This window comes from Chinchilla lanigera, unplaced genomic scaffold (assembly GCF_000276665.1).
Source record: "Chinchilla lanigera isolate Chin_1 unplaced genomic scaffold, ChiLan1.0 scaffold00004, whole genome shotgun sequence".
In the NCBI taxonomy this organism is placed as follows: Eukaryota; Metazoa; Chordata; class Mammalia; order Rodentia; family Chinchillidae; genus Chinchilla; species Chinchilla lanigera.
The window spans coordinates 34,185,389-34,211,137 of record NW_004955405.1 but is presented as its reverse complement, the minus strand read 5'-3'; the positions used below and the strand labels follow the sequence as shown (position 1 = coordinate 34,211,137).

Genomic DNA, 25,749 nt, shown 5'->3' with positions numbered 1-25,749 from the left:
CTGCGGGTGTTGCCTCACGCCGCTGCTAACCTAATAGATCTGAACCTGCGTCTGTCCACGGGGCACTGCCTTGAAGGCTGGTGTCTCTCAGCAGGAGTGGAAGTTTCACCGGTAACTTCTCCAAAAGTCTAATCCCAAATGAACTACCACACTTTGCTTATTTTTAAAAAGCCAACCTGAAAGCTAACCTAACCAAATTTCTTTTAAAAAGAGCTTTCTGCGGCGAGAAGTGGGAGAGAAACGCGGCTGTTCGCACTCTGAAAGTTTCCTTCCCTTCCCCTGTGCTCGCCTCTCACCTTCCCTGTCTCCTTTGCTGCTGCAGAACACAGCCGACCTGGGGGAGAAAATAGAAAGACAGCGGGGATTGCTGTCACCTCCCCGCCACCCTCAGGGACCAGGAAAGTGGTTATGCCCTGCTGGCTCAGCAAGACAGGGCCTGGATTTCTGTTCTATGTTAATTAGAAGGTAGAATCTTAAGAACCAGTTTTGACTAAGAACTCGGCATCCTATTTTCTCCTGGTCCTGACTGTGAGTGGCCTGATCAATATTAAATCTAATTTACAACGATGGCCCCCGTGAAGCTGGCAAATGTTATGCCAACATACCATAATGACTTAGGCTTCCTGAGCACTTGTTAGGGGAGACCACACCTGCCACAGCCACTCTTAACCACCCCCACCTCTGCAAGCCCCTCTGTGACAAGGTGTCCAGAGTTCTCCACAGCCTCCTTTTCATCCACAGAGCCCCCGGCCTGTCAGTTCTTGTCGCCTCATCGCCATCTGATAAACTCCAAAAGAGAAGGAGAACACAATTAATTTTTCTCCCACAACTGATGAACCAAAGAAAGAAATAATTGCTACTCAGTTTTACTAATGGCAAATTTTTATGAAATTTCCATAAAGATAATTCGGAAAGGAGTTCGGGGAGCATTTCTCCACGGGAGGCCCAACTGGTTTGCATTGTTTCATAATGTTTATGTTATTACAACTCCATGTCGTTTGCATTTGCATTCCGCTGTCTCCAGGGCAAGTTCTTGCAACTCATTTGTGAGGCAATGAGTAAGAGAGTTTTAATGGAACAAGGCTCCTGCTCTGGAGTCTTACCTCGTCTGGGGGATGAAGCTCTGTTGACAGGAGGCGCCTGGGTTTGAGGGAGGTTTCCGAAAGCCAGGAGGTACACAGCGCTCATGTCACCCTCCTGCTTCAAATACTTCTTGGGCTCCTGTTGTCAGAAAAAGTCAAAACTCTTTAGCGCCCCCTTGCAGGTCCCTTCAGGTAGCACAAATCCCCCATGCCTGACAGATTCTTTCCTCTTTTCTCTCCCCGGGTCAGGCCTCCTCGCCCTTCAAAGATCTGCCCTCTGTGGGTCTTTCCCTCAAGGTCCCCCCTGTGGGTCAGATCTTCCTAGTCTCACTTCTCATTGCCCCCTCCCCTGCGTCTCACTTGCTCCTTCTATTTGCTGGTGCAGCGGGTGGTGACTGTCTTCCTCTTTGCTGAGATGGGAACTGGGGCAGGGAGGCAGAGGTGTTGTCTGAGCTCATCTGTTCACTTCCTTCCACATAGGAGAACCTGGAAGTTGAGCATAATGCCATAGTGGGAAATTATGCAGCTCTGTTGACAGGAGGCGCCTGGGTTTGAGGGAGGTTTCTGAAAGCCAGGAGGTACACAGCACCCTCCTGCTTCAAACACTTCTTGGGCTCCTATACTTTCAGCCCTGCTGAAAGAGAAAATATCTTATTGGTAAAGTACAGGGTTGGCTGCTGTGACAAGGGAGAATGCAGTGACAAAGTTAAAACAGTAGTTTATTTCTTTGTGAGCTAAGGTTGCTCCAGTGGACCAGGCCTCTGGACTTCTTCTACCCGCTTCCTTCATTCATTACACCTTTACTGAGCACTGACTGCATTCTAGACCTTGCGAGCTAGGGGTGAATGGAGGCAGAAGAAATCCCTGCTGTCATAGATTGGATCTTCCAGTGGGAACCAGGTAATGGAATGATGTGATGAAAGTACATTCCTAATGCGTTACACCGTGCTAAGTTCTTTGGGGAAAATAAAGGAAGATGGCGGTAGGAGGAGTTGGGGGGTCAGTGCTGGGAAGGTTTAGACTCCGTGTTCAAGGCAGCACCTCACTGGGATGGTGGCACACACTTGTGTGCATTGCTTAGCTAGGGGGATGTACTCCTGCAATGTTTTGTTAGATGATTTTGTCGCAATGTGGACATCACAGAGGGTACTTCTGTGGTCCTAGCTGGCGTAGTGCAATCGCTTGGTGTCTCCTGACTCACGTAAGGGATGAGGCAAGCAGAGAGGAATGGGACTTTTACAGGTGTTACACAGTGTACCATTTTATTTAATCTTTTTTTTATAAGTAGGAACAAACTCCAAACTGATGATGAAGCGATAGTATGGAAAATACACAAGCCAGTAGCACAGTCATTCATTATCACTTTCAAGTGTTGTGTACTATACGTGATCCCATGTGCTATTCTTTCATACAACTGTGGTACAGTAGGCTTGTTTATGCCAGCATCACCACAAACAGTAATCCCTAGGGATGTAGCTAGAATGTCTCTAGGAATTTTCTGCTTCTATTACAAACTTATAGGGCCACTGCTGTATACACGGTCTATTGTTAACCAAAATGTCACTATGTAATGCGTAAATGTTTTTGAGTAGTTTTAATGTGTAAATGTTTTTGGGGAGAGTGCAGGGGTGGGCCAGGTGACCATCTGGGGAAAGAGTGTCCAGCAGGTACAAAGGCCCTGTGGCTGAAGTGTGTCTGGGTGTTGAACAACAAAGAGGCCAGCATAGATGAGGCAGAGAGGAGTGAGAAGGTAGGGGCTGAGGTGAAAGAGCTAGTGCAAGCAGATCAGGGAGGGCTCACAGGTCACGGCGACTTTGGTTTTGTGCTTGTTCCCCTTATTCCTAACTTGCATCTTACAGTCCAGGATGGCTGCCTGAGCTCCCATTGTCCTAGCCAGTGGAGAAAGAGACAGGAAAGGGGTGGGCAGCAACACAAGCTGGAGTTGAACATATCATTCCCTCCTGTGTGCTCCAGACACACCTAGTCCATGGCCCCATCTGGCTGCAAGGAAGGCTGGGCAGTGAGTCTTGTTCTCGGTGGCTGAGGCTAGAGACCAAGCTCAGAGATTCCAGTGCCTTTGAAAGAAAGGGGAGGCATGTCGGGGGACAGGAGCAGCTTCTGCCACAAACCCATTCCTTCAAAAAGGAAACTATGAAATTAGAAATCTGACAATATTGTAAATTAATACTGCCATCGTCTTGCAGTGAAAAGGAGCCAAGGTGCAAATCCTTTAACCATAAAATACTTTATTTTGGGGGAAATATGCTGAAAATCCTTTCTTGTTCTTCTATGGAAGTTCTGTTTATGACCCAATGAACTAAACAAAAGGCCTTGTCAGCTAATTCACAAAGGAGAAAGACTCAGGTAGGATTAAGTTTAACTATTTCTCTCCTCCCTCATAAGTGACAGTTTTCTTTTATATTTTCTGCTATGTGATATAAAAATACACAATTTCTTTGGTAAGCTGTTTACTGTAGAATCTGTCTTTATCTACCCAAAGAATCGAGTTTTGTGCAGCATATCTGACTGAGAAAATGATGGAAAATCTCAAAATAAGGTTAGTGCAGAAAAGAGTTATAGTTGACAAATTAAACTTTTGGTCAAACACTGAAGAAAGGAATGAATGAACAATGGACTTACTGGGTTTTTAATTCTTTGGCCATCCAGAGGAAGGCCCTGTTACTTGTTAATGCTATACAAATCACCATTTAATCTCTGGCGCTTGAGACAGAAACCATTTACAGTACATTTAAAAAAGTGCTTTCGATTTCTCCAGACCAAAACACCACTTGGAGCATGTATTCTTTGATAGTTAATGTTGAATGAATGTATGACCTCCGAGAGGCTGCTGCTTCCCGAGTGTTAGAATCCCGGTGTTGGAAAGAAAGTTGATGGTAAAGGGCGGTCAGTTCTTAACTTTTCAATAGCGTGTAGCCTAGCTTGAACACCTTGAAAGATGGAAGACTGAATTAGTCCATTTCCCATTGCTAAAACATGACACCACAGGCAAGGTAGGTTATAAAGGAAAGAGATTTATTTGGGCTCATAGTTGTGGGCTGCATCTGGTAGTGGCCTACTTGCTGGCAGAGTCCCAAGAAGGTGAAGGGCATGAGGTGGTGAGACAGGGAGCATGTGTATTTATGGGCTTTTTCTGATAAATCTGCCACTCTTCAAGTACAGATAAGACCATCCTGATGATTTTATCTAATCCTAATCACCTCCCAACGTCTAAACAAGTCCTCCTCAAGGTCCAGTGTCTAAACACCATGGTTTAATTTCTGCCTTCTTATTACTGCACCATGGGATAAGCTCCCCCACAGCATGGATGATTAGACCTTTTTAGTTTTCTTGATACAATGGTTTGGATCTTGAAGGTCCCTTGAAGGCCTTAGTGTGTCCCTAGAGTGGCTCTGTTGCAGAGCGAGGCCATCTTTGAAAGGTGGGGCTAACAGGAGGTCCTTAGGTACTTGGGGGTGTAACCCAGAGGGAACAGTGGGACTCTAGCCTCTTGTGTGCTTTGCTTCCTAGCCATGAGGTGCATGGTTTACTCCATCACAGGCTCCTCCCTGTGACGTGCTGTCTCCTTGCAGACGAGAAGAAACACGGCCAGTCGGTAATGGGCTAGATCTTCCAAAACTGTGAGCCAAGATGAAACCTTTCTCTTTTTAAAATATCTCACGCATATTGTTACAGTAAAAGAAAGCTGACCAACACAAGCCATTTTCTCTTTTTTTCCTGTTGATCCAATTTTTCCCCTTAGTACGGCCGATATGAAGTAAGTTTAATTACTATCTCAGATGACAATATTTCTCCTGAAAAAGAGAAGGAAGACCAGGAGATTGGCTCTCCAAAATCCATGTTGTGTCATCATGATTGGAGAGCTGGAGGGTTTTGAGAGCTTCCTACTTTGGGTAACTTATCAACACTAATTGGTCAGCTCTGAAAATGATGGACAATTAGTAGCTCAGAATTTTTCAACCACTTGCTCTCTGTGTTTGGACAAATCACCTAATAGTCATAGTTAATACTTGCTACTGACGATAGACTGTTTGGTTTAACAGTGTGGTCAGAATCACACACATTTTTCTCTAAAGCTACTTCTCTAATGCTAGTGGTAGGCATTACCATTATCCTTATTTCACAGGTGAAGCTAAAGTACAGAGGAATGGAGTAGCTACCAAGCATGAGCCCATCCCTGTGACATTACACGTGTGTGCTTGACTCCACAGCAAGCTACCTCTCTCAGCCTCCTGGTAAAACAAGGTGGGGTGTAGTATGGATCCCAGAGTCCAATGGGGCAAAGCAAATGATGGTGCATTGCTCATCACAGGCAAGCAGGAGAAGCCCAAGCAGGAGATCACCCAGGGCAGCATGGCCAAGATGTAGGTATCAGCGATGTCGTGAAGCTCTGGCAACAGGCAAAAGACAGGAGTGAGACTTACACTTTAAGAAGTCATAAGTGCTGAAGAAATTTTAATACACCTGTGATATCATTTAAAATAAAACCAGGACAAAATATAAAAACTAAATGGAAAGAAGTTCAACAAAGTTCTCTCTCTTCCCATGTCTGAGAACACCTAGTAGAACCCATGACCCATGTTAGATTTTCGGGAGAGCGGAGGTGCATTTATTGACTTACAAGAGCCACAGACACACAAGCAGTGGTGGGAGGACATAGTTAAGGGGCACAAGGGCAGAGCTTAATTACCAGAACTGGTGTACAGGGTGTCCTGTATTTGGTGACATATAGGTGGCTGCAGGGTCCAAAAGGGAGGTTGATTTTACAGAGGGGTGGAATAACTTCCCTGTGGAACCATGGAAGGCATAAAAGTCCTACAGACAAACAGATCTTTTGGGGTTGATCTAGAGGGCACTAAAGTTAGCCAGAGGAAGTTGTAATTTTAGTGATTTTAAAGACAACATAGATTATGAGGTACTCCTTGATTTAAGAGCAGCACTTTGTAAAAGAAAGGAATATTACAATCAATGTATGCATTGCTTTATAGGCATGTCAAGAATTCAGAAATATTAAAACATGATCAAATGTATAGTAAATGCTATTGTCCCTATGCTATGTGCCCTCTTGGGCTTAACCCAGCTACATGTAAATGGTTAAAGCCCAAATGTGAAGAGCGGTGAGGAGAAGCATTGAGAAGCATTGTATTGAGTATAGTACAAAAAGAAGCGTCTGTTACCACATCATCCGCATCATTGTCCCACTTCTGTTTCCAGCCAGGCCACGCTTTTTGGGCCAGCCCATGCACTGAGTAGTGGAATTTCCTCTTAAGCATCAAGACTAACAGCTGTGGGTCCTGGGTAGGATTTTAAGACATCACAAATCTGACAGTTGTGTCAAAGTCAGAGATCTTCTGGAGCATGACACACCCTTAATTCTGGGATTTATTTAGAAGTGAGGTCATCTCTTTGGGCTCACCCAGGAAACTGGAGGGCCTGATTATTACAGGATTAGTCACTTTAACTTGACTGTGGTGATAAAATCTAGCTTATTCTTGGGAAGAATATGGACTAGCAACCCCTTGTAATAAGTCCAGGTCTTTCCTAGAGTGTGTAACTTTTCAAGTGGAAACCACTGAAATGGATTCTCATTTCTGAATGAGCTAAACAGGAGAGGGAAAGAAAACATTAGAATAGAAGGCTGAAAAGAGAAAGCTGAGCCTTCCCATGAAGGTACGGTTGTTGCTAAAACATCTATTTTCTCTAGAATTTAAGATAAACATTCTAGTCTGATGGAAAGTTTGTGAGTGTAAATACCACACAATGACCCTATCTTGTTGCTAAGGTAACTTCAGAGAGAAAAATTTCAAGAACTTTATAGGGATGTCCCTCTGAGGATCATAAACTAGAAATAGAAAACTTAACCATTAAGCTAATACTGTATTACATTTTCATTTCACATGGTTCAATTTTCTTAATAATCAGTAACATAAATTTCAATTATCATGAAATTAGGGTTGGAATGGGCAGGAAACACATTTCTTGGTAAGAAATGTTGATGCAAACCTTATTAACATAAAGCAGCCGGGTGTGTGTGTGTGGGTTCAGCTCTTCTGGGTTCTTCAAAGTGCCATCCTTTCTGTGACATAAATGTTGAGCTATTTTTTAAAAACCTTATTAAAATAAGGACAGTAAACTTGGGTTCACATCATGGTTGAGGTACAGACTCTGTGAGGGCGCTTGGCTGTTATTTTACTATAGCAGAGCCAGAAACTCACTTGATGAAGTTGAGTGTTCTAGTCTATTTGTAGTGCTTTATGGAACATTCTTATCAAAAGTGCTTCTGAATGTCGGAAGCAAGGTTTACCTTAAAACCAGGGTTCTGAGATAAAACAGCATTGTGGGGAGGGTACTGGAGGTTCTCGCCTTTCCATGACCACCAAAGAGCACTGACACTTTCAATAATACATCAAAAACCTTCCAGAACCTTGAACTTTTTTTAATTAAGAGAAAGCAAATAAAGAAACAAAGGACAGAAAGGGAAAAAGAGAGAATAAATATATGCAACAGTTGAGCACAGGAAAGATAAAGAACAGTTACCAAGTTTTCCTAATTTTAAGAGCAAAATCTGTGAAACCACACACTCTTTCTTATTCTCTGTGAAAGTGCAATCAGATGTCTGCTTTCCCTGATTAACAGTGCAAGCACCATATATTTCACAAAGTCCCTGAAAATCTTTCTTAATTCAGAGTAACACGGGAGAGACACACAAGGTATTCTTGATAGGGATTCAAAGAACCTGTGCATTCATTCAAGACACAGTGAACTAAGGCAGAACGTGGTGCTACAATGTCAATTATCCTCACTGAATAGCATTCCTGGCCCATTTGTATGTGTCTTTTTCACAATAAGAATGCACATTGGCCTTCTTAATCCTACAGAATTACTTTTTTCCTGGTCTGTAAGAAATCTAGCAAATGCAGACAGTTTCACCAAGTTACCAGAAAAAGAAAAAATCTAATTTCCCCTTGAGCAGCTCTGAGGTTAGGTCAGTAGAAAAAAATAAAAAGAAAAGAAGAAAAATAGAGAAACTGCAGTAACTTGTGTTGATGAATATTTTATAAGCTCTCCCATCTAATAAAAGATGTATTTAAAAATGAGTAGGATGCTAGTTAAGAAAATGTCCTATTATTTAATTATGATGGAGATAAAAGGAGGGTTTTGGGGATAAAAAGAGCACTGAGTTCATAGACAAGCTTCATTCTGGCTCTTCACACTCTTTGTCATGTTCACCATGGGTCTTCCATTGTGGCTTCAACCGCTGACTTGTACAATCAATGGGGCAACAGGGCGATTACAGAACTTGACCCATGTGGAGATTATTTAGTGGCCTCAGTGGACAGGAGAAATCTTTAAAAAGCTTCTAATTAGCACACCCAGTCAATGAAATTGCAAATCTCATTATCTGAGCAGGCCAGAGAAGAACTGGCCAATAGAAGCCCCGGATGACATGTTGGCAGTGTGTGGTGCTTGCTACACACTGAGTTTAGAATTACACTCACCATGCTCCATAATGATGATGAGGTAGCTGATGATGATGGTGATGGTGATGACAGGGAGCGCAGAAGCCCTACATATAGCAGCAATCATTAACTGAGTACTTACTATGTGCCAGGCATGCTGCTAAAGTGTTTTACATTCATCATTGCTTCCGGTCCTCCCCACATGGCCATGAGTTAGGTACTATTATAATCTTTCTTTTTATAGCTAAGGAAAATGAAGTCCCAGTTCTCCTAGCTAGCAAGCAATTGAGTTGACTTGAAGACTGTTTGACTCCAAAGGCAACAGGCTTTTCTTGAAGGGAGTCTCCCAACACCACCTTTTCCCAGCAAAACCACAGTTTTTCTAATGTGTCCAGTGGAAAGATGACAAATACTCACAGAAGAAATTAAAATACTAATTTTTCCATCAGCAGTACTACTTTGGCCTTTCAGAAAAGCCAGTCCTGGGCCTTTCTAGTTGCCTCTATATGAGGTAAAATAGAAAGAATGTCTGGCTAGGAGTTAGGCATCCTGATTTGAGCCCCAGCTCCAGCCCTAACAAGCTGTGTGACCTTGTTGGATCCCTACACCCCTCGCAGTCTTGGTGTTTTATTCCTGAAAGAGATGATTGTAGTACTTGTTCTCTCTTCTTGCAGGGTTATGTTGGAGAACAAATGTGATAATGTACCTGAAAGCTAAAACCTTCCAGTGTTATGTAAATGAAAGGTGGTAATTAAAAACCTCCAGAGAAGGGCAGCCTATCTCAGTCATCAATTATCATGTTTTCTTCCTCGTCAAGAAACCTACATTTTTCATGCTTCTTGGTGGTATAGTTAGCTTTGTGTAAATTTTTTGTCTGGGAAGTGTGTGAAAAAAGTATCATTCTGACAGCTCAAAAGCTATTTATGATAAGAAATAACCACATATAAATTGATGAAACCAAAGGCAGATGCATTCTCATGTGAAATTGTGAAAATGCATACCTCCATTTATTGGTTTTTATATTTAGTTATAAGAAGATGGAATATTTAACTGACCTAACACACACAAAGCCCAACTTTTTAAATAAGAAAGTGGTATAGAAATTGACTTATTACCTAGAAATATAGAAAGGCCTCTGGGACTAAAGCATGAAAAAATACAGACTCCAAGAATCTTGTTTATGTTCCCAAATGGGGAAAATTTGGGTGTGGGGATGCAACTGGCAATTTGAACCCATTCTTAGCTGACATTATAGTGTTGATGAAATTCGGTTGTATGCCTGAATAGAAGCCCAAACTGAGTTAAGAAAGGGTATCGCTTCCAAAATGGCGGTCGGGTGGAGTCTCTCAGGCTTTCACTACAGCCCGGACTGCGGTTCCAACTCTGTTGCCTAGGAGGCGCTTCCGTTTCCACACAGCCACTACATGCGCACCACCCAAGCTATGCATATTTATTTCTGGATAGACCAGTCATATATCTGAACAATAAAAGCTGTCAACATAATATTCACATCAAACTGCCATGGAAGTTCTAAAGTTTTCCTCACGTAACATTTTGGTGCAGCTATGGATAGTTTGAGGTTTACCTCATAATTTTCTTGCTTTTTCTTACTGAAAGTGATTCAGAAGAGCAAGGAGGATTGATTGGGTTTTGAAGGGTTGAGGCCAGAGAAAGGCAAGACAACACCTGGAAAATCAGGTTTCTGAGAGGAGGAAATCCAGAGTTCATACTGTAAGCATGTAGGGAAGTACTGAATTATGGCCAAAAATGACTGTGAAGATTCAATCTGTTGGAATGGCACAACACCGAAGCTAAGACATGTGTGTCCTTCATCAGCTCCAGGAAGTCCATTTGAGTGGAAGAGTGTCAGGGAGGATACTCTTTGACTCACAGCTGGCCAAACTTTCCAAAAAATTGATTTAAGAAATAAGTGCTCTTCAGAATGTTAGTCTACATTCGATAACTTAATTTTAGATTTAATCTGCAACATCAGAGAACCTTAACTTGGCCTTCTCCTAATATCTGTTTTTGGTGATCTATGTTAAGTGTCTCGCCATCAGCCTCTTTTGAAGAATGTTAAAAGACACCATCTTGTGAGGAGCATGGTGATATTGTGATAGGCACCTTGTCTTTCCTTGAGTTCTCTCTGATTGCATTCTTCAGCTCTCAAATTCTCAAATCTCTCCTGTAGACTCCTGTAGGAGAGATTTTTCTAATATTCTCCAGCATTGCTTAGTGTCATGGGTACTTTCTGAGACATGTACTGTCATACAGTTTTGCCTTTCTGTGAACATCATACAGTACAATCATGTCAACCTAGGTGGTATAGTCCAAGGTATACCTGAGCTATGTGGTGTGTACTGTTGTGGCCTACTGTTCCCATTCTCCTAATGAAGGCAAACACTGGATTAAATCAAGCATGCAAGAGATACAATACACATGGAAATGTATAAAGAAGTTGCCAGTGTGATATGGTACCAACATCTTTTCTCCCCTTCCTTCTTTTCTCTTTTCCCCCATCCCAGTTGTTCTTTCTTTAATTTTATTCTTAAATTTTTACTAGCATGTGTTTGCAGTACATAAGGGTTACATTCATTGTGTTGAGTTGGTACATGTGCATAACATATTTTAATTCTTTTTATTTCTCCTTCCTGCTTCCTCTAACTCTTGGTTCCCTTCCCACTTGCAAAAGATCTATTTCCCTATTCCTTATTATTTATCTTTTATTTTGCTCCGTGTCTGTAATTTGGGTTTTCCATATGAAGAAAGTCATATGATATTTAAATTCATGTGTCTGATTGATTTCACTTAACATTATGTTCTCAAGGTACATCAATTTTCTTACAAATGACTCAAATTTATTCTTCTGTATGGCAGAAAAGTACCCAATTGTGTATAAAAATGAAATTGTAGACTTGTCTGTATCAGCATCAGTACAAACGTGAGTAGTGGGGTGTGCTGTCACATTGTCATGGGTGTGACATCACTAGATGATAGGAATGTCTGAACTTTGTCATAATGTTGTGAAACCACCGCCATCTATGCCAGCTGCTTAAGGCCAGAATGGCCTTAGGTGTGCCTGACTGTAGTTAGATGTAACCGTTCTGCTCCCTACACAAAAATCTAAACTGACTCTAGATTAATGACAGAGTTTCTTTTCAATGCACTCCAGGTCTTTCTTAAAGCAGCATCCTGCTGCTTGCTGGGCCTCCTCTCTCCCTTTTTGCCTCCTGGACTTCTGTTCCTGTGATGCTACATGTACACACAACGTTTCCTCAGCCTGTGGCATGTGGCCAATTTTGTCTTCTGGAATCACTCATTTTTGAAGCCTCATCTCAACTGTTTATCTTCTGTGATGGAGACTACTACAAAGCAGCCCTGAGCAGGACTTAAATTAGCCAATTGGGCTTTCCATGTTTACTTGTGAGTCTGCTTATGACATAGGCTCCTTGTCTGGAGATGGGCAGTGGACTCGTAGTAAGTGAACCTCTGTGAATCACTAATCCCTACTGAAGCCAGTAATAGTGGAGCAAGCCAGAAAGCCTCAAAGGATAGGACAAGATCATAGCCAAGGACACCTGGATCCAATCTCAACTAGATAAAACTGTAGCCCCAGGCATCTCACTCCTGGGTAGATTAATTCAATACTTTACCTGGAAAAGTGCTTGAGTGGTTCTACCTTTCTTGAGTATTCCCTTCCCTTCTTCTGATAACTAAATAAATATGGGCCACCCAGAGAAGGTCTTGGCGTTAGCCTTAAGAGAATCTCAAATTCTGTGAAAGGCTTTGATCCTCCTGGTGCCCTGGAATGATTCCATTTGCTTCTTTTTGTTTAGCCCTCACCGTACACTCATTTGGGAGATTGCAGACTTGACGAATCTGCAATAACTAAGGGATATTTTTAACCCGACACTTCAGGAAGGTTTTCAGCTCTTTAAAGCTTTGTTGTTTGCTTAAGTCTCAATTCAGACTACACTTTTACTATTTTATAGTGGCTCCTTTATGTTGGTTCATCACTTTCAACTTGTCTCCTCTCTCCACTGCAAGCCCTGGGAAGGCAGAGCAGGGCTCCCTTTCTCATCCACAACTCCACCTCCCACTGCAGTGCCTGAGCCACTGCTGGTCCCCTTTTCATTTGGCAGCACACAGGCTGCCACATTCCCTCCTTTCTTCCTCCTCCTTGTCCTCATCTTGAACATGACGCGTCAGTAATCTGAGCTCAGTGTTGGGAAGAGTGGGAGACCAGCCTTAACACAATCCACACTAATTTTTAGAAGAAGGTGCCATCCTATGATGAAAGTGCTTGTCTAAAAATTCACCTCCGTTCTGATTTTGTGTGACATTTCCCATCATGTGGAACATGATTAGTTGTCTTTTCAAGTGCTTCTTTAGGCCAAGTCTATTAATGAGATTTTGTTTAGTCCGATGTGAGTCAGAGCCAAGCGTGTTTGCTCACAGATGCGCATTAGAGGAGCAGGGCTCGACTGGTAAGTGGCAGGCCCATCTTTAGGGCCGAGGTAATTTTCCAAAGCCGATTTTCTTAGTGTTCAGCAAAGTGGAATGTAATTTTAATTTGCAAGAAGAACTTTGGCTTCCATGAAACACAACTATCAGCTTTTTTTTTTTTTTTTTTTTTCCTCAGAGCATTTCTTCGCGATTCCAGGGAGGTCAGAATGGATCAGTCAGAGATGCAGACAAGTTTAATAAGAAAGACCTAAAACAAATTAAAAGTCTGTCCTGGACTTTTGTTTTACAAAGTGGGTGTGTGGTGGTGAGGGGGAAAGAAAGCTCAGAAAATTGTTTGCATTTGATGATATACAAATACTTACCATGAGCGAGAGAGCAAAGCATCACAGGAGTGTATAAAGATATTATTGAGCCAATTTGGATGTAGTTTTAGCTCACCAAGCATCCAAAGGCATCAGAGACATTTATTTCCTTGCCGAGGATACTTTATGCGGAGGATTCAAATTGGCAAAACTTTTTAATTGGTTCCCTTCTACAGTGCAACACATAAAAAGTTTATGGAGGCAACAATTCATTAGGCACTGCAGCATCAGAGCAGGGCATCAACTATTTATAACTCTGCTTGCCATTCAGTCATGCAGCCACATCAGGAGGAGATAGGAAAATTCACGTGGAGTTTTTGTTAACCATTCACTTCCTCTTGTGAAGTTGAGGGCCATACAAAGGATGGGTGCACCTCGGTCTTCCTCAGTAGGGTAATAAATATAAGTAAGTATACCATTCAGGTATCCAGTGTCAGTTGGAGAGGTGGTTGACTCCAGTGCCAACACATGAACCCTAAACTGAATTCATGGGTAACATGGCTCTTCATTTCCTGTCCTGTTTGTGTTTTCCTTTTCCTCCAATCAAGCCTCCTCTGAAATGTACACCATATGGCTCACACAGCACAGGGATGTCATTTCTGATTCTTTTCTGAGACATTTCTTTGTAAGTACAGAATTGGGAGGAATGGTTTAGGGCTATTTAGCCATCTCCACAAGTAGACATGAGAGTCATATCTCCCCATGGTCCAGAGAAACAAGGGCTTTCTTGACACTCTGCAGGTGGCAACTGGATCCAGACACAAGGAGACATTGTTTGGCTGAAGAGTAACCTTGGGGATGTGTGTTCATTTGCTCTTTTTAAAAAACCAATTTTTTAGTTTGGGCATGGTGTGCATGCCTGTAATCCCAGCACTGGGGAGGCTGAGGAAGGAGGATCACCCTGAGTTTGAGGTCACCCTGGGCTACATATTGAGACCCTGTCTCAAAAAACAAAGCAAAACCAAACCAAACCAAACCAAACCAAACAAAACAACAAACTATTTTTAAACAGAGAGGGAGAAACAAAGACCAGAATGTGAAAAGCTAAGCATTATTAAAAAACCCAACAGACATTTACTAGAACTTAGAAGTAGTGTTCCTTTTATTTTACAAGCATTTGGGGCTATCTGATGACATGGTTACATCTTTTTCACTGTGTAGAGAAGAGTGATGGCGAACCTTCTAGAACTTTCAATGATAACCAACAACCTGCTGCAGCATGTGTGCCATAGGTTCGCCACCGCTGGTCTAGGGTTTAGGTCTAAACTCGACTATTGTGATCAGTGCTTGTGGTACCCTTGTCCAAGAGGACTGGAGCACGAGAGGGTCTCAGCTTTAGGTTAATGGCAACCAGCACATCCCCCAGATAAAGCAAAAGCATCAATATCTGTGACCCAATATTTTTTGTTGAATTTATCAAAGGGTTCTGGGGGTGAGGGGGAGAGAGTTTCTTTGTTGCAGGTCTTTCTCAGCAGTTGGGGTTTCTCAGAGACCTGCCTGCCTGTATTTACTATACAAAGTCAGGACATGTACCATGTCTGAGAAATGGCTGGGAATTGTTGCAGTGAGGTGGACAAGAGTCCTACTGCTTCTTGTCCTAGCCCTGCCGTCACAGGGGTGTAGCCGAAAAGCTGTGTCCCATGCTGAGGAAGGTGAAGTGGTGTGGAAAGCACATATTGTGCAACAAGTTACTGAAGATTATATTCAGGATAAAAACAATCAGTGTTTATTGACTGTGTGGTGAGTCTTATGCTAGGAGTTAGGAGTTTACACTCAATAGCTCATCATTACTGAATCCTTATTTAAGAGATCTGCAGTACAACCTCATTTCATTGAAGAGAAAATCAAGTGTTGGAGATCAGGAGTCCCGAATCTAAGCCACACAGTGAGTGATAAAGAAGCCTGAATTCACACCTAGTTCTGGTGTCACCTCACCACACAGCACAGTCTCCAGCCATATTCCTATGGTACTGTCGGATGGCTTAGTATCTAGAAAGTTCTTTGCCTACTGACAACTCTTTGTGTTGCTATGTGTCTGTCCTGGGTTGTTCGCAGGCTACTGAAATGTGCTTGGTTAGAATGCAGGGTGTCAGAGGGGTTAATGCCCTCGGAAGCAAGTCTCAACCACTGAGGTCTAGAAACTGAAAGATAAGTACTTCATTTCCCTGCCCATCAGTAGTCCTGTGCCACTGACACCGTGTCTCAGACAGTGCCCAGGGAGATAGAGGCATACGGCAGAATCCTCCACTAACTCACCCTTGTCTGGTGGGGTGGCCAAGCTTGATTGTGTCAACTTTATTGTCTTGGGGGGAGCTCTCAAAGAATTGGTGCAACACATTTCTGATGTGTCTGGGTGGGTGATGGGGGTGTGACTTTGGGGACTGTATCTGGTCCCTTGTTCTTTCCTCTCTGACACTGTTCCTCTGCTCTGCCTCCTGTTGCCATGAACTAAGCAACTTTGTTCTTCCCTGCCCTTCTGCCACAATGTTTCTGCCTGGAGCCAGCTGACCATGGACTGAATCTCCTTAAAATGTGAGCCTAATAAAGCTAGGCATGGTGGCCCACACCTGTAATTCCAGCACTGGGGAGGCTGAGACGGGAGGATAGTAGAAAGTCAGAGGCTTCCCTGGGCTACATCAGTGAGTTCAAGGCCAGCCTGCAATACATGGTAGGACCTTGTCTCAAAAAAATGTGAGTCAAATTACAGTTCTCTTCTTTTAGGTAATGGGTCTGGTATTGTATCCAGCAACAGAAATGCTGACTAGTACACCTGGACTTACTTTTTTCCCTTTCTTGCTCTACTCATTTGCTCTTGATGTTTCCTGAGATCACCTTTGAAATACTACTTTGTTTTAAGCTCTGCTTTTGGAGAATCCAGACTAAGATAACTTCCTGAACTTGGAAGGCCTTTTACTTGCTGGCTGATGACAGATTCATGAGGTAATTAGAATGGAAATTTAAGACAGAGGAGAAAGACCCATTGCACATGTCCAAAAACACTAGAAACATTTTCCTCCTTCAGCACAAACATGACCTTCCCAACACAATGGCTGCATGGGGAAACAGATTTTTCCAAGTGTTTACATGTCTCTAAGACAGTAAGTTTCAGAATTACACCTTCAAGTTGACTAATAATGTGGGAATAGCTTTGGAGTAATAAAGTGTAAACATGACCACATGCCACATAAATGCTACCCTAAACCAGCCAAATGAAATGAGAAATGATATGAAGAAAAATGGGCTTGCTGCATCTCATTAGGAATGTGCTGCTAGATTTGCATTTTGGTTTAATACTCACATGCTGCCACATTATAGCTGAGTCATGACTTCGACTTCCCTTAACAAATTAAAATGCAATTGAGTAACAGACATCTCGAGTACCAGGCAAGTGATAAGGAGAGCCTGAAAACAGAGCAAGTCATCAGCTAGGCCTCACCTATGGAGCTGGGTGTCTGTGAGCATCTAATTTCCTTCTGATCCTTTGAATTTGTTATTATTAAATAGAGTAAATGCAAGTGGTATTTCATTAGCTGGGGTAAATGGGTATATCTGCAGGGAAGAAAAATCTGTTGAAAGAAAAAAACCACTATAGGTATGTAGAAATGACACCAGGGTCCTGCTGATAATGAAAAGGAAATAACCTCTTCTGCAATGCCTAGTTTCCTATCATTACCAGAGGACTATTGCCAGCATTTTGCATTCCATTTAGTCTTGCAAATAGGACTTATCTTCTGCTGATGAGATAATAGTTCATTTATACCCAAGGTTATAAATACAGTTTAGACTTGTTCTTTCCCTTTCAATTTGCTTCCCTCTTCCAATATTATCAGATTCACAGCTAGTGATAGAGGAGATTTATGGTTCCAAAGTATCATCTTGTTTTCTTCCTTTCTGCTAATGAGTTGTGTAAAATAAGTATGATTTTCCTAATATTCATTTTGAGTATCAGAAATATAGAATTTAGCAAGGAACATCAAAGAGCTATTAATGCTGCAATTTGGTGACAAAACACCGCTCAGTTTTCAAGTGCCTCTTGCTGTATTTCTTCATTTCAAAGGATTTATTGTATTATTTCCTCGGCTGTAATGGTTGGGTTCTAGCGTAATAGGCTTATTTTGATATTTTCTCCACAGTTTAAGTTATTTCAATAACAGCTAACTCTACCTTTGAATGATGCTCAGCAAACAGGAAAACAGTGGGTGGCCCGTTTTACCTTTTCCTTCTCAGCTCCTTCAAGGGATCATTTCATCATTGACAAGTGCACGCGATGTCTGAGTACTGACTGGGATGAAAGCCCTTTCTCCTCTTTCTGAGAATAGCAGTGGTTTCCTGGCCATCTCCTACCACGAGAGCTTGAACTTGTAAGGTATAAGTGGCAGCAGTGACATAGCTCAGAACAAGCTGGGGTTCAATGTCTATCCCTCAAGTGTCAGGCAAAGATTGAACGTATTGTGATTTCTAGCCACTGGGTAAAATGGAATTTGGGTACAAGGGGAAGGTGAACACCTTGTGCCGGCATTCTTACTTTAATAGTCTTCCAAATACCCTACTCTTTGTTTTGTGAATTGCTTAGGATTTTATTGGTATGTGATAAGAACAGTGAACAGAGATACAATAAACTTGATTCAGACATTTGCAACTGCTGAATAGATATAGAGTCTAGACAGGACCATCTTTTCTGGAATACCTTGCAGGCTGAGACAAACAGATGTCAAATGTGTTCCTAAAGAAGCACAAAAGGTGATTTTTTTCCTACTACCTAGCCTCTCATACTTACGCCCTGGGAAGTTTGGACAGAGAAGTAAACTGTATACATCTGTCTCAGGGAGGCAGCTGTAAGTCTCCTAAGGACTATTTATATTTTTATGCATCCAAGATTTTGAGAAGTCACAATTCTACAGCCAATAAAATTAAATATTTAAGGACCCTTTCAATAAGTTGGCCAACTTTGGAATTTCCTGTGTGTTACACATATGTTTTGACAATGTTTAAGGCCAGTTTTACAATGACAAAGATACTACATACTGTGATACATATCATTTCTCTATATTTAATTTATTTTTTACTTTGAAATTAGTCATGGATCAGAAGCAATAATATTCTCAGAACTAGTGGTAATAACTTTGCCTGAACTGGTGGATCAGAAACATCCTTTAGGGGAACTAAGCATCACTGGCTTATAGGAAGGCCTTCATCCCAAGAATTTGCCCTTTGAAATCAGTGGTAGTCACTTGCTGTTTGTCCTCCTTCTACAGCTGACTTCTGCTTTACTCTCAACACACTGGCCAGAGTGATCCTTCTAATGAGGTCACGCTGCTACTCAAAACCTCCAATGGTATCTCATTTCATTTGGGGGAGAAGCTCTTAGACATGTGAGCTGCCTACCTCGTTATTAAGGAACAATTTTACCAAATGCTTCATGGCTGTAGATCACATAGTTTCCATTGTTCCAGGCTGAATTGTCTATTTCTCTTCTACTTACAACCTATCTGTACACCAGTGACATATATTTCACATTTTTATATGATAGCCTTTAGCTCCTGCATTATATTAGTTAATATAGCATTTGTTGTTTTAAGGGAAAGGCACAAAATCTCTGTGGCTCGAAACAGGTAAGTTTACTTTTTTGCTGCCATTGTCCTTTGAGTCCATTCCTAGCTGGACAACCTACCTGTGGTCAGTCAGGAACCCGGCTTCCTTTACTCTTGAGATCCTCCCTCATCTGGTTCTTGCAGTCTCCTCGTTCATCCAAGGAATGGAGAAAAGTTAAATGGCAGACTGCGCTGCAAAATTTCCTGCTCACATTCTACTGGCCAATACTCCATCACTTGGTCCTCAGAGGAAGAGAAAATTGGCTCATAGATCAGGTAGAAGTCTTTGTAATTCTCTCCTTTAGTTGTTGGACCATGTGGGCTATTATGTTGTTTCTCATTTTCCTATGCTTCTATATAGCAATCATGGGTGGGTGTTGTGCTATTTTCTTTTTGAATGGAAGGGATGGATTAAATTTCTTGGAGTCAGATAAACCTGGTTCACACACCTGGGGTACTTACTAGTCATACTCCTTTAAGGAATTTAATATCTCCTACTGTCAGCATCTTCAACTGTCAAAACAGGTATAGAAGATCTGCCTTAAGAGATGACTTAATAATGTATCAGAGAACAGAGTAGTAGAGGTTAACAGCACAGATCTTGAAGCCAGCCTGCTTGCATTTGGATCCTTGCCATGTTACTTATTTGCTAAATGATCTTGGAAATGCTTCAGGTTTTTTTTAATCTGTAAAATGGGAATCAGAATATTGTCTACCTCACAAATGAGTTTACCTATGAAAGAATTTACACTAGTGCCTAAAACAGAGTAAGAGGTACATATATGTTAGCCTTTATCTCAGAATAGCTGATAAATATTCTAGATTCTCGGTAAGTGGTGTTCTTTCCAAATGGCTACTATGGTTTATTCTTTCTGGAAAACATGCACAGATCTACCAAGGGCTCCTCAAGGATGGGATTTCAATCATCTTAATGTGATGTCAAGGAGCTGTTTGTATAGCTAGTCCTACCAAATGACCACTTTCTTTTATGATTTCAATGTTGGCCCTGGGTCCTGGAGGAAATTACCTGAGACAGGACTTTTACCATGGCTCTTTGAAGTGATTTTTTAAAAATGTGTGATATAAGATTAAATAACACGTGACTCATTACCACGTTAGGGTGCATAGTGGAGAGGGGAGGTTATTCAGGGTATCAGGCTCATCTTAGTAGAAGATTACAGTCTGAAAAATTGTTTAAAGAGAAATATAATTACAATAATGGGACAACATGATGGGAAATCAATGCTATTAATGTAACTGCTAATTACTGCATTAGAACATTTATCTAAATCTCTTCTCCTTGAAACTAAAAACATAAAATTAAGTCACCACAGTAGACAATTCATGTAGAGGGGCTCAGGGGTCTTGGGTTACTCTGGAAAATCTATCTGAAACATTTTGCCATTGTACCAAACATTAGGCTGGACCCTCTTGGTTGCAGGGACAGGGTGTGAAATAGAGGACTTTTGCTTTCACTCCATTCATTATTGGTGAGTTTGGGTCTCCTGGATTCTGCATTAAGGTTTTAATGCTGTTTCAAGTGGACTTTTTGCTCCTATGCTAGGAAGTGTTGGCTTGTTGAATATGGGTATTATAGTTTTAAATCTAGAGTGCCCCCAAAAGTCTCATGTGTTCAGAGGTGAAGCTTTTGGAAGGTGATTAGATCATGCAAGCTCTGCATTCATCAGTGGGTTAATCCATTAGTGAGTACATAGCTGTAGGTGTTGTTTGGAGTTGAGACCTTTTTGGAAGAGGGGGATCAATGAAGGGATGAGCAAGAAGGGTGTATTCTTGTCTAGGGCCCCTCCCTTCTCTTTTTGCTTCCTGGTGCCATAGCAACCTCTCTTCTGCCATGCCCTCCCACTAAGCATTTCTGCCTTGGAACTAACTAATTATGAACTGAATACTCTGAAATCATGAACCAGCATGAGCATCTATTTCTAAGTTGCAGGTATTGGGTATTTTGTTCCGGCAATGGGAAGGTGACTAATACACTGTGTCCTTTTGAAAATGTCACAAAGTTAGGATTCTGAGTGTTGTGTTTGCTCTCTGGAAAGGTGAGGGTGAAGAGTTTAGACCAAGCTGTGATTGCTTGGCATGAAATGGACAATGCAGCTTTTCTGGCAGATAGACTATGTTCCTACAAAGAGGAGAATGTAATGTGACAACTTAAGGGTTCTCAGGTTTGGAGTCAAAGGCCATTGTTCTGATTTGAGGTGTCTGGATAGAATAAAGACTCTGGTCTCCTTGGTGTTAGTATGAATTTAGATGTAAATATACCATAGAGGTGGTGGGAGGGATATCTGTAAGTAAAGTGTAGAGCCAGGATCCAAGGGTAGGAATCTCAGAATCCTCAGCTAAACAATAGAGATGGGAGTTTTTTTTTAAATTGTGAAAAAAATATATAATCTAATTTACCATTTTAACAATTTTAAGTATAGCATTCAGTGGTATTAATGATAATGACAAAATTGTGCAACTATAACCATTTCCTATTCCAAAACCATTCCAACTATAACCTATTCCTATTCCACCTATAACCATTACCTATTTCCAAAACTTTTCCATCACCCCAAACAGAAACTCTGTAACAATTAAACAATAATTTTTCATTATTTTCTTTTCCCTTCAGCTCTTGATAATTTCTAATCTACTCTCTGTTCCTTTGGCTTGGGTTGATTCTAGAACTGTATGATCTTTTCTGTACATAGGAGCCTATCACTCAAGGGCCATTTCTACTTTTTATACTGTGTACTATAATAGCTTCCCGGGGTACCTCTGTAGCTAATGTAATTCCTTTCCTCCTAGTGTTTCACTTTTGCATTCTTTTTTATTTTAAAGAGAGAAAAGCAATAACAAAATAACAACAATGAAGACACAAACAAAACCACACCAAAACAATAAAAACAATACAAGATTTCAAAACAAGATGATAGGAATTAACAATGGTTGTTATATTACATATTGTTATCTTCAATGAAGTTGCTCAGATTACCAGATGTAAGAATGCAAGATTGATAAAGTAATTAAAGAGAATAAAAAGTAATAAAAATATTCAAAATGACACAGAGCTTCACCAAACAAGATGGTAGGAATTCAGCAATGGTTGTTATATGGCATATTGTTGTCTTCAAATTAGTTGCTCCAATTATCAGATATAAGCATACAAAATTGGTCAAGAGAAAAAAAAATTTAGGCATTAACTGTTCCTTTCAATGAACCAATAGACATCAGCAATACACTTATCTCAGCTATCCTTGTATGTACATATATATTTTTTCTTTTTTTAATTTTAAAGAGAAAATATCAAAAACAAAATAACAAAAACATAGGCATAAACAAAACAACATAGAAACAATAAAAATTATATAGAATTTCAAAACAAGGTGATAGGAAATCAGCAATGGTTGTGATATTACATATTGTTATCTTCAAAGTAGTTACTCAGATAGCTGGATATTTTTGCATTTTTAAGCCCTTACTTCATTCCTTACTTGTAGTTCTGGCATTTGCCTTCTTCTCTTACCTTCCTGTCTGGATTATAAACTCTTTGGGGGCCACAACCTCTTGTGGATCATCTTTATGTTCCCTGCAGGGCCTATGATACTTTCCTACACATAGTAGGTCCACAGAGACTTGTTACACTGTGTCCAATCAAGTCATTTGCCTCATTGTTGTTGATTCTATTTTGGCTTCTCTGCTGTAAGTTGACATTTTAATCTCACTGCCTGACATTTAGTAAATCCTTAGAGATTTTGTCTAAATAAACACTTTTCAGAATGCTCCAAATCTTCATATGCGTGTGGTGTAGCTTCTACAGAGCTTTGCAAAGTCCGCAGTGCTTCCATTGTTCTCTCTGCACTAGTTTGTTAGCATTTTGGCTTCCTTGTGTCCCCAGACAGCGTAGGATCCTGTAGGAAGTCAAAGGCCACATTTATCCTCACTTTCAAAAACTCATTATGTTCCTAAACTTTGGAGTGCAGTGGTAATGAGCCATGATTCTAGGAAGTTGATCCAGCCCTGACTCCTTCTCATTGTCTGGATGGAACCTCTGTGGTAGTTAAGTGGGTGATGGGACTTAGAAGGTAATGATGTTTCCGGCAATTAAATCGTGTCCACGGCAGTCGCTTGCAATCCTGTAGGAACAATTAGAAGGAATCCTCTCTCATTTGGCACAATGAGATATGAACATTTTCTAACGGGCTAATTAGTGTAGTTATCATTTTTTTTTTAGCCAAAAATGTCAGTATGTAGGATTTAATTAGTCTGCCCTAGGATTATAAGATAACTTCTTAGTTTAGTCAGTCTGTCAGCATTTTCAGGATTTGAAAAGGTGCCAGGAACTATCACCTATACACTTGGATAAACTTTTAAACAATTCTGGAAAAATCACTATGCAGAGCAAGTAAAGTTTCCAGAAATAGAAACTCCTGAGTTAGGTGGGTCGTGGAGTTGTGATCAAAGGAATATGGGATTAGTGGAAAGTAGAAAAAAAATCTAGACTTGCTGTTCTGTTGTTTGTATTTCTACTTTCTGGATTTAAGTGGCTCAGACATTATGGTCTCTGATTTAGACTTAGCTTTCTAGTACCAGCATCTGATTTCTAGCTAGTTAAGCTATACCATAATTTATTGAGAGGATACTGGGTATGGCACAGAATTGAAGACTTAGTAGCTCAGCCATGGAAGAAGGGGATTAGAGAAGTTTCTGGGATGAAGATTATAGGAACTAGTGGACAATCTCTTTAGGATTTTGCTGGTGGAATGGATGTGGTGCAAATAGTTTCAGTTCTTTTGGTTTGCCAGGGAGAGAGTTGGGCTGGTTGATCTTGGGTCATTAAATGTGTTGACAGGTGTTCCTCCTCCAGTTCATGTCCACTTGGAACCTCAGACTATGATCTGACTTAGACCAAGTGTTCTTGCAGATCCAATTAAACTAAGGATTAAGACGCAAGCATATTGGATTAATTGGACCCTACATCCAATGAGAGTACTCTTACAAGAGACAGCAAAGGAGGAGAGACCAAAAGAGAGAAAAGATGATGTGAAACAGACACTGGAGTTATATGTCAGGGGCCAAAGAACACTAAGGATCTTCAGCAGTCACCATAAATTGTAGTCTAAGTGTGGGGTGGCTCCTCTCCTGAGCTTTCCGAAATAAACAATCCTGATGAAGGCTGGACTTTGGACTTATTTCCTCCTAAATTGCGAGAGAATAAGTTTTTGTTGCTTTAAGCTGCTGCATTTATGGTCATTTGTTTCCGTGCCCCTGGGCAATGAATACAGGTCATACGTTTATTCTTTTTCCAGGAGAAGCAGGGCACTTTAATAGACAGCTTAATTTTAATGGGATGCTATGGCATAAAGGGACTTTCCAAAAGAAAATACAATGGGTTGTCATCAAAGAAATGCATTAGGATGATATGCAGGGATGTCAGGACACAGAAATCACAAAAATAATTCACATCCTTACTGGGCTACTGGGAGACAAGGACGGGAAATGTGCCATGTTTTGCACTTGCGTTGAGTGGGGTTTGAAGATTTTCCAAGATTTGGGGAGAAGTGGTGGTGAGGGTGGAAAATGGAATTAACAGATGCAATGTATGTGGCATAAAGGCAATGCATGTCACATGCATATAAGGGTCAGGGAGGAAGAGTCTGAAATGAATGAAAATTTGCTCTTGTACTAATTGAAAGCAGTTTAGAATAATGCTCCCAAATTCACATTTGACTGGGACATTATGAACAAGTTCTAGCTCTCATGCAGAGAAATCATGATGGGCTAGGTAGAAATCTTTGCCCTCATTTGGGTGATTCTGTAATTTATTTCACTTAAATTATTACGTATTTGGTAGCCAGGGAGATATATTTGTGTTTATTTCCATTACAACTCTAACAACAAAAATAACCAATATTTATTGGAGATACTTGAGCTGTTAATCATTTTCCATACACCTTGTCTTGTTTATTCTTCAAACAGTGAAATGTTGCTGATATTGTTGGCAAGTTTTATTATTGTTCTGAGTTTTGGGTGTGGAAAGGGAGGTTCAAACTGGTAAAGTAACTTGTGTAGGGTCGTATAACTGGTAGTTGATGGTTCTGGAGCTGAACTCCAGAGTTGTGACTGGAGAACTAAATTTTTGACTAGTTGTTTAGCTTTCATAAGTACCTTACTGTGTATGTTATTTCATTAAAGAGTTGTTACTTTCTTTGTTATTGTCAAGGCCTTGCTTTCAAAGTCCAGAAGTCTTGCTTATATAGCATATTCTTGGACACTTTCAGGTGTCAGTGAAATAATCAGAATTTTCTTTGTGTCCCAAAGTGTACTGTCCGTTAAACTGCTCTCTTTCCTACTGGGGAATATGTGTAACATGAACTGGTTTAGCTAGGCTGAAAATCAATCACCAAGACCACTGACGATGCTAAAAAGAAAAAAAAAAAATCAAAAGCAGTTAGCATACAAATGAAAGTGATTCCCTATAACTCTATGTGGGACAAATTTCCTGAACCACACCAATAAATCAAGGCTGTTGAAGCTCAGTTATAAAGGAAGATAGATTGAACAATTTTCCTGTTACAAACAAGCTGTTTTGTACTATGTATCTATCAGCCAGTTATTCAGGTCTAATTTAAGAATTTGCAAGTAAACATGGCCAAATATATTTAAATACACAAGCATTAAAAATTGCCAAGTACTGCTCTGCATCAACACAGCCGGATTATTCTTGGAACCTTTAAAGTGCCTTTTTTGCATAGCTGTAATTAGAAAT

The 25,749-nt window shown here is 40.8% G+C and overlaps 1 long non-coding RNA gene across 1 annotated transcript; it reads left to right on the top strand.

Moving 5' to 3' along the window:
- Positions 1–1,824: 1,824 nt before the first annotated feature.
- Positions 1,825–9,324, top strand: LOC102014205. The gene is made up of 3 exons (XR_259428.1): positions 1,825–1,982; positions 5,227–5,345; positions 9,235–9,324. It is a non-coding gene; the product is annotated as an uncharacterized LOC102014205 (long non-coding RNA).
- Positions 9,325–25,749: the final 16,425 nt, after the last annotated feature.